The 8,437-nt window shown below is 50.6% G+C and overlaps 1 pseudogene; it reads left to right on the top strand.

Annotated features, from left to right (window-relative positions):
• Positions 1 to 6,219: 6,219 nt before the first annotated feature.
• Positions 6,220 to 6,310, top strand: LOC127487232 (U2 spliceosomal RNA; annotated as a pseudogene).
• Positions 6,311 to 8,437: the final 2,127 nt, after the last annotated feature.

Genomic DNA, 8,437 nt, shown 5'->3' with positions numbered 1-8,437 from the left:
CATAGTTAGGATGCCTTTCCATTCTGATATGATAAAATAAAATTCTCTGTTATTTGTTCTATTACATTTATGGTTTCCTTTTTATTGTTTACCAATCAGGTTTTTTATCTTGCTGTAAGGTAGGGACACAATGTTATTTTTCCCCCTTAGGTTACTACTAAGTTTTTTGAGCATTGTTTTTTGAATATAAATTTTTATTCTTAATTTTAAATATCATACCTACTGTATATTAAACTGCTCTTTATACTTGAGTGTGCTTCTGGCTATCTTATCTTGTTTTTTTGACCTGTGTATATACCAGGAATTTGAGTGAGCTGTGAATATAATTTGCTGCTATAAACATAAGGTGTTTGCATTGTATTTGTTTGTTTGGGATGTGTGTCCCATTAGAATCACGGCAAACACCTCGTGTAATTTCTTGGCTCCTTGAGCTTAATTTTTTTGCTCTCAGCTTTGGCTGCTTTCTCTCTTCCTTGGGATGGAAGAAAGTACCCTAGCGGGGCCTGCTTGTTGTGTCAGGGTGTGACAGGGTGGATAAGGCAAGCCGGTGGTGTGGTAGAGATCCCGGGGGCAGTGTCATGTGGGAGAGAGCCAGAGGGATGCGTGCCCTCTCCTGGAGAACTCTGTGGAAGAGTCCCCTGCGTGGACTTGCAGGCATGGGGTGAAGTGCAGCCAGTGTGGTAAAGGTTACTAACAGGTGCAGCAGGCAGGTGGGGCTGGCACTGTGGTACAGCAGGTAAAGCTGCTGCCTGTGACCCCTGCACCACATATGGGCACCGGTTCGTGTCCCAGCTGCTCCACTTCCAATCCAGCTTCCTACTAGTGGCCTGGGAAAGCAGCAGAGGATGGCTCAAATGCCTGGGCTCCTGACACCCACCTGGGAGACCCGGATGAAGCTCCTGGCTCCTAGCTTTGATTTGGCCCAGTCCCGGCCATTGTGGCCATCTTGGAAATGAACCAGTGGTTGGAAGATTCTCTGTCTCTCCCTGTCTCTGTCTCTCTCTCCCCACCTCACTCTATAACTCTTTCAAAATAAATAAATCTTTAAAATTAATGACAGGGCGGCCGGCGCCACGGCTCACTAGGCTAATCCTCCGCCTAGCGGCACCGGCACACCGGGTTCTAGTCCCGGTCGGGGTGCCGGATTCTGTCCCGGTTGCCCCTCTTCCAGGCCAGCTCTCTGCTGTGGCCAGGGAGTGCAGTGGAGGATGGCCCAGGTGCTTGGGCCCTGCACCCCATGGGAGACCAGGAAAAGCACCTGGCTCCTGGCTCCTGCCATTGGATCAGCGCGGTGCGCCGGTCGCAGCGCGCCGGCCGCGGCGGCCATTGGAGGGTGAACCAACGGCAAAGGAAGATCTTTCTCTCTGTCTCTCTCTCTCACTGTCCACTCTGCCTGTCAAAAAAAAAAAATTAATGACAGGGCAGGAATATTTTAGTTTACTTTTTTATCTTCATTGGGGTGCTCCTTGTTTTATAAGCTTTGTAATGAAGCTGACCACATACAAGAATTTCTTGCTCTGTGTATTTACCAAGGGAAGGTTTGTGGGGGAAAATTTGAATAATCTGGTGGAGATGATGGGCAGAACACAGGTTCCGGGTGCTGGATCTGCAAGGGTGTGTGTGGAGTTTGCACGATGTTCAGCAGGGTGCCTTTCCTTCCCCGTGCCCCATCCTTATGGGAGGACGATCGGCCTCCTCCACTCGGAAGTCTGCAGAGCCGTCAGTGACGTTCAGGAGCTGCGCCCGGCTCACGGATTCCTTCCTCATGCTTCCTGCTGTGTTAGGGATCTAGCACGTGTGAGCTCCTGGCCCTGTGTTTCAGGAGCCTGGAGGACCGTTCTAGGAAGCTGACTAACGGGGAAGGGATCTGGATTTGAGGCAGTGGCTCTGCCTCAATCACTTGCCACATGTTGTCCCTCCTGCTGCTGTGGCCTGTCCTCTGCCCGGGAGTGGTGCTAACAGAATGCCAGGGCAGACAGTGCTGGCTTTACCAATGACTCATTTCCTTTTACAATTAAAAATTATGCAGTTTCCTACTCTCCATGATTGGATATATCCCATAACTTAAGGCAAGTGATTTTTAAAAAGGTTTATTTTATTTGAAGGGCAGAGTTATCAGAGAGAGAGAGGGAGCGACAGGGACAGAGATCTTCCATATTCTGGTTCACCCCCTCAGATGGCCACGTGGCTGGAGCTGGACCAAACTGAAGCCAGGAGCTACTTCTGGGTCTCCCAGGTGGATGCTGACACCCAAATGCTTGGGACACCTTCTGCTGTTTTCCCAGGTGCATTAGCAGGGAGCTGGATCAGAAGTGGAGCAGTTGGGAATCAAACCGACGCCCCTATATGATGCAGCCATCTCAGGCGGCAGCTTAACCTGCTGTACCACGTTGCCCAGCCTCATGATATTCTTAATTTTTGTGTTTAACCCAGTAGAATTGAACTTTGGGAGGAAGAGCCGCCCGTGGCTGCCTGAGACCACGGAAGGCCCCAGGCCCTGTGTCTGCGTGTGCTGCAGCGTTGCTGCACAGTCCCAGGGTCGGTCTGTCCTCCCATGACCTTCTGTTGCTACTCCTGTGCTCTGAGGCCATGACCCAGCCAAGTCAGCCACTGCGGTACTGTGACAGCCTGGTGGCAGGGTGGCTGCTCTGTGACCAGTAGGTGAGTGGTGAGTGCAGGATGGGTAGGTGGGACAGGGACTGTCACATTCTGGGCGGGACAGAAGGGGATGGCACCAGATTGCATCCCAGTACTCAGAATGAGTGCACAGTGTAAAACTTAGCAATTGCTTGTTTCTGCAGTTTTCCATTTGATATTTTTGAATTGCAGTTTTCTGTGGGTAACTGAAGCCACAGAAGACAAAAGCGAGGATATTAGGGGTGGGGCTGCCACACTTCTGAGTCTGCATGCGTCTTTGGTGTTATTGATACTTACCTACCGGCCGGCGCCGCAGCTCACTAGGCTAATCCTCCGCCTAGCGGCACCGGCACACCGGGTTCTAGTCCCGGTTGGGGCGCCGGATTCTGTCCCGGTTGCCCCTCTTCCAGGCCAGCTCTCTGCTGTGGTCAGGGAGTGCAGTGGAGGATGGCCCAGGTGCTTGGGCCCTGCACCCCATGGGAGACCAGGAAAAGCACCTGGCTCCTGGCTCCTGCCATCGGATCAGCGCGGTGCGCCGGCTGCAGCGCGCCGGCCGCGGCGGCCATTGGAGGGTGAACCAACGGCAAAGGAAGACCTTTCTCTCTGTTTCTCTCTCTCACTGTCCACTCTGTCTGTCAAAAAATAAAAAAAATAAAAAAATAAAAAGATACTTACCTACCATGATACTTTGCAGTGGCTGGAGGAAGGGCAGGCTCACTGGGTCACCACCAGCAGTGCCCTCTTGCTTTCAGCTGATGGCCAGGGTGCCTGCTATCCAGCACATACCCTTTCTTTATCCTTTCCTGGGTCACTTTTCGTTTACTGCCAAGCCTGTGTTCTGTAGGCGGCTGGAAGTCCCTGTCCTCTGTTCTCACTGTGCCATTCTCTGCAGTCCCTGGTGGCCTGTGGTTTCCTCTTGCCCCCTTCCTTGTGTTCACGTCTCAGAAACTCCCCCTGGTCTGCTCTTCATACAGGTACGGAGGGCTCAGCCTTACCCATCCCTGGATACGCGCCTTGTGGTGTGACTTTGACAGAATCTTGTGGGGGGGACCTCTTCGCTCCTGGAGAAAGGCTGAACAGGAGCAGCTCACATGCTCTTAAAATGTGTGGCTCTGCCTCTGGAAGGCAGCGACCGTGCTTCTCAGCACTCAGCATGGCCTGCGAAACGCAAGAAGGCCCATTCAGGGTTTCGTTTGTATCTGTCTTTTACCGCTGAGGGAGGGCTTGCCTTGCTTATTGATTGCCTCAGCTTGTGCCAGGTTTCCCTGGACAACATTTAGCAGGAAAGGAATCGGTAGTTGGGAGCCCAGGCGAGCTCTCTACTTCCCGATGTACCCTCGCGGGGTCTTTTTTTTGTCTCCTCAGAGTCTGGGAGCTTTGAGGTGTAATGAAGGCCAGGGCAAAGCAGTGGTGTGGACTACATGTGTTCTCAAGGGGTTTAAATCTGGGAGTGGCAAGAAGGAGAAGCCGAGGTGGCCCCAGCCTGGGGAGCTAAGCAGAGGGTTTGCCTCTTTGATATGATGCTGCTCTCAGACCCAGTTGAGCTCTGCAGAAGGCTTTGGGGGACGGCTCAGCACTGGCTGTGGGAAGTGGACTAGAAATTCAAGATTCACCACTTGTCCTATTTTCATTGTTTTTCCCTAAATGATGATAGGAAATCACATCAGCTGGTGGAGGGTGATGATCCTTATGAACTGTTATAAATATTTTCTAGTTTCTATAAATTATACATAAATATAAATATTTTATAACAAAATTATAACAGTGCTGGGACTGGCTCTGGTGTAGTGGGTGAAGCTGCCACCTACAGTGCTGGCGTCCCATATGGGTGCCAGTTAGAGTCCTGGCTGCTCCACTTCTGCTGCAGCTCTGCTATGGCCTGGGAAAGCAGGAGAAGATGGCCCAAGTACTTGGGCCCCTGCACCCACATGGGAGACCTGGGGAAAACTCCTAGCTCCTGGCTTCAGATCAATGCAGCTCTGGCCATTGTGGCCAAGTAGGGAGTGAACCAGGGGATGGAAGACCTCTCTCTTTCTCTGCCTCTCCTTTCTCTATGTAACTCTGCTTTCAAATAAATAAATAAGTCTTTAAAAAATTATAGCAATGCATAACTATATAAATAATCTCATTAAGCAAACAAGCAAGAAGAATCTGTGATAACACTTGAGACAGGGCTGCACTGAGGTCTTGGTCAGTTGGTTCATTGTAACTTCAGATGGTGTCCACTTCCTGAGTGGAGCAAGGAAAATTGTTCTAGAAGTCCTGACTTCAGGAGCTGCATCAATGGTTAGGTATTTTGTTAAAGGCTGGGATTATTCTGAGGCTACTGAGAGCAATGTGCTTTTTGATGGAATGTATTAGATTTCTGTGTGGATTCTGTGCCCTAGTTTCTTCCTCTGTAAAATGGGGTGCGGTGGTGTCTACCTCAAAGATGGTTGTGAATTAAATGTGTGAACGCAGAGATCTGTTGGAACAGAGTCTGGTAGAGAATGGCTTCCGTTGACTGGTAGATGCCCATGCCCTTCGTTTAATTCCCAAGGCCACTTTCCTGCCCTGTCCTTTGATACCTGTCAAGTTCTAATTGTTAGAGAAGCAGAGACAGGAAAGTTGTTGTCGTGGTAAAGAAATGTTAAACTTTTAAATTGCAGAAACAGTCTTCTTAGCAAGTAGTGGAGCTCCAGGAAGAAGAGGGAGGAGAGGAAGGGCGAGTGTGCAGCCCAGTGGGTCCCCTGCCCCCAGACAGCAGAGTCCCCGCAGGTTATCAGTCATTTTACCAGTAATTTGAGCATCCTGACAATTTGAACATATCAGAAAGTAGAGCTGCCTTCTTTTTGCACTTCCACCAATAAGCCTTTAAATGAAAATGATGTTGGTACTTTTTACTGGGCGTGTACCATGTGCCCAGTTTTGTATTAAGTGTTCTATTCATGTTGTCTTGAACTCAAAACTAGCAGGTGCAGTTAGTCTCATCTCACAGGTGGCAAACAGTGGAGCTGAAGTAATTTGCCTGGTGCAGCAGGCTCAGGAGGGCACACGTGGAGAATAACCACTCTGGGGCTCCGCGTGCGCCTCTCTAGAGCGACGGGTCATGTTCTGCATGAGCTTCTTGGGCCAGAACTTCAGCCACTTTCTGCCTCACTCCTGCCAAGGTGCCACCTAGTGGACGCTATCATGATGACTGGTTGCATTTCCAGTCTTGGGTGGTCTGCTTTGAGGATAGAACCTTGGAGAATGGCTAAGTTAATGCTTTTGTGATCAGAACAGAACACTGAAAGCCAGAAAAGGGAGTTATTTTCCAGGTCAACAAAAACATGCATTTGCCAACTATGGCTTTAGTATGCTTACATTGATCCTTTGGTTTATGACAATAAATTGGTGTTACAGGCATCATGGCCAAGGTATTTGTAGAATGTATACCGTTTGTTCCATCCAAAATGAGTTTGTTCATTTCTACCAGGATTTCTGGTAGAGATAAGAAAATTTCCTAAAAAAAAATGCAGTAGTGAATAAATGAATGAAAACATGAATAAGACTAGAGAAATTTTTTATTGGATGCTCTACACGATTTTTAAGAGTTATGGCATTGCTTCTCGGCCTTTTGGCCAAGATCAAATGTACTGTCTGTTTTTATCAGTTTAATAATATGTTACATTGGTCGGCGCTGTGACTCACTAGGCTAATCCTCCGCCTTCCAGCGCCGGCACACTGGGTTCTAGTCCTGGTCGGGGTGCCGGATTTTGTCCCGGTTGCCCCTCTTCCAGGCCAGCTCTCTGCTGTGGCCCAGGGAGTGCAGTGGAGGATGGTCCAAGTGCTTGGGCCCTACACCCCGTGGGAGACCGGGAGAGGCGCCTGGCTCCTGCCATCGGATCAGCACGGTGCGCTGGCCGTGGCGGCCATTGGAGGGTGAACCAATGGCAAAGGAAAACCTTTCTCTCTCTCTCTCTCTCTCACTGTCCACTCTGCCTGTCAATAATAATAATAATAATAATAATAGTATGTTACGTCCTCTATCCAACATCTTAAATGGATTTTGGGGGCAGAGAGTGGGAATAGGAGCTTGCTGCATCCACTGTACATGCCGAGCTGGTATTGGAGTACAAATACAAATTTGGGCAAATAGACCGAAAACAAAGCGGCGTGGTGCTCTATAATGAGCGTTTCACGTTTCTGAGAAAGCACCGGCGATTGCTGGAACTTGTGTTGCTCAGGAAGCTGCATCCGGCCCGGCCTTTGATTGCTGCTGGACTGGAAACACTGAGCAGTGACTTCAGCAAAGGCTTCTTTCACACCTTCTCCTGAGCAGAGAGCCTCAGCCTCCCATTCAGAGGGCAAAAGGGAGAGAAGTGCAAGTGCGAGACTTGAAGCAGTCGTAGGGCACGTCCATGCCCGGTGGACTTACTCCCCGCCCTTCTCGCTGGGATATTCAGGAGTTCTGGGACATGGAGGGAAGCGTTTTATGGAAGATGACTCAGCCGTGGGTTTCGCTGTGGTTTGCAGTAGTGTTTGCTGTGTCTTCCTTGTAGGTTTGTCGCGGGGGGGGGGGGTCCGTGAGGAGTCGCATGAATATGCTGCGAAGAGCAGGGCGTGAGCGTTGGCGATCACAAAGCTAGGCTGAGAAACGCGGGCCAGGGAGTGTGTGTCACCGAATGAGAATGCTAGAGGAGAAAGTTTGTTACTGCACATGCTCTTTTTTTTTTTTTTGACAGAGTGGACAGTGAGAGAGAGAGACAGAGAGAAAGGTCTTCCTTTGCCGTTGGTTCACCCTCCAATGGCCGCCGTGGCCGGCGCGCTGTGGCCGGCGCACCGCGCTGATCTGAAGCCAGGAGCCAGGTGCTTCTCCTGGTCTCCCATGGGGTGCAGGGCCCAAGCACTTGGGCCATCCTCCACTGCACTCCCTGGCCACAGCAGAGAGCTGGCCTGGAAGAGGGGCAACCAGGACAGAACCCAGCACCCCGACCGGGACTAGAACCCGGTGTGCCGGCGCTGCAAGGCAGAGGATTAGCCTAGTGAGCCGCGGCGCCGGCCTGCACATGCTCTTAAACACCTGTGCTCATTAGCAATGCAAGCAAGACTGTATCCAGTAGAAAGTGAGGCTCTTCAGCTTGTGCTGGGAGAGGTTTTGATAGGAAGTTGACTTTGAAAACTAATGGTTGGATATGTATTTTGCACGTGTGTGTGTGTGTGTGTGTGTGTGTGTGTGTATGGCTGTGATTTGCCTATTCACCCTGTCTTCTGTCTTGGGTCCATCATGAAATTGAGATGAGGTCAATGAACTCCTGGCAGGGCTTTGGGAAGTCTTTTTGGGTCAGGATTTTGTTTTTGGTTGACAGCTCAGATGCGGTATGCGGAGGGTCTGGGTTGGAGGAATTTACAGATTCTAGTCACAGCGCCTGATAGTCCTGGGCTTGTCCTCGTGGAGAGAATCTCAAGCAGCATTTAAAGGAGTGGTTTCTTTTGAAGAACTTTGTGAGAATTGAGGGGCATACAGGTGCTTGCAGGTGGCCAAGGCGCTCTCCTTAACCAAGCTGCAAGCCCACTCCTCTGGCCCCTGCCCTTGGCATGCAAGGATTCTGCTGAGTCAGTGTGGAGAGCAGTGAGCACCCTGGCCTGCCCTCAGCCAGGGTAGCTCACGTCTGTAGGTGAGCCTTCTACCCCTGCTGTGGCCTTGTCGTGCTGTCCACCAGTGACCGCTCGTTCTGCTCCTTGCCTTTGGATTCCCCTGGGTGTTTCCGTGTCTGGGCCAGGGCCCGTGTCTGTCCCACTTGGTGCTGGTCTTAACGCTCCATTGCCACAGTCCTGA

The sequence above is a fragment of the Oryctolagus cuniculus genome, chromosome 10 (assembly GCF_964237555.1).
Source record: "Oryctolagus cuniculus chromosome 10, mOryCun1.1, whole genome shotgun sequence".
Lineage (NCBI taxonomy): Eukaryota > Metazoa > Chordata > Mammalia > Lagomorpha > Leporidae > Oryctolagus > Oryctolagus cuniculus.
The sequence above is the reverse complement of the archived record's forward strand: the minus strand, read 5'-3'. Positions and strand labels throughout refer to the sequence as shown.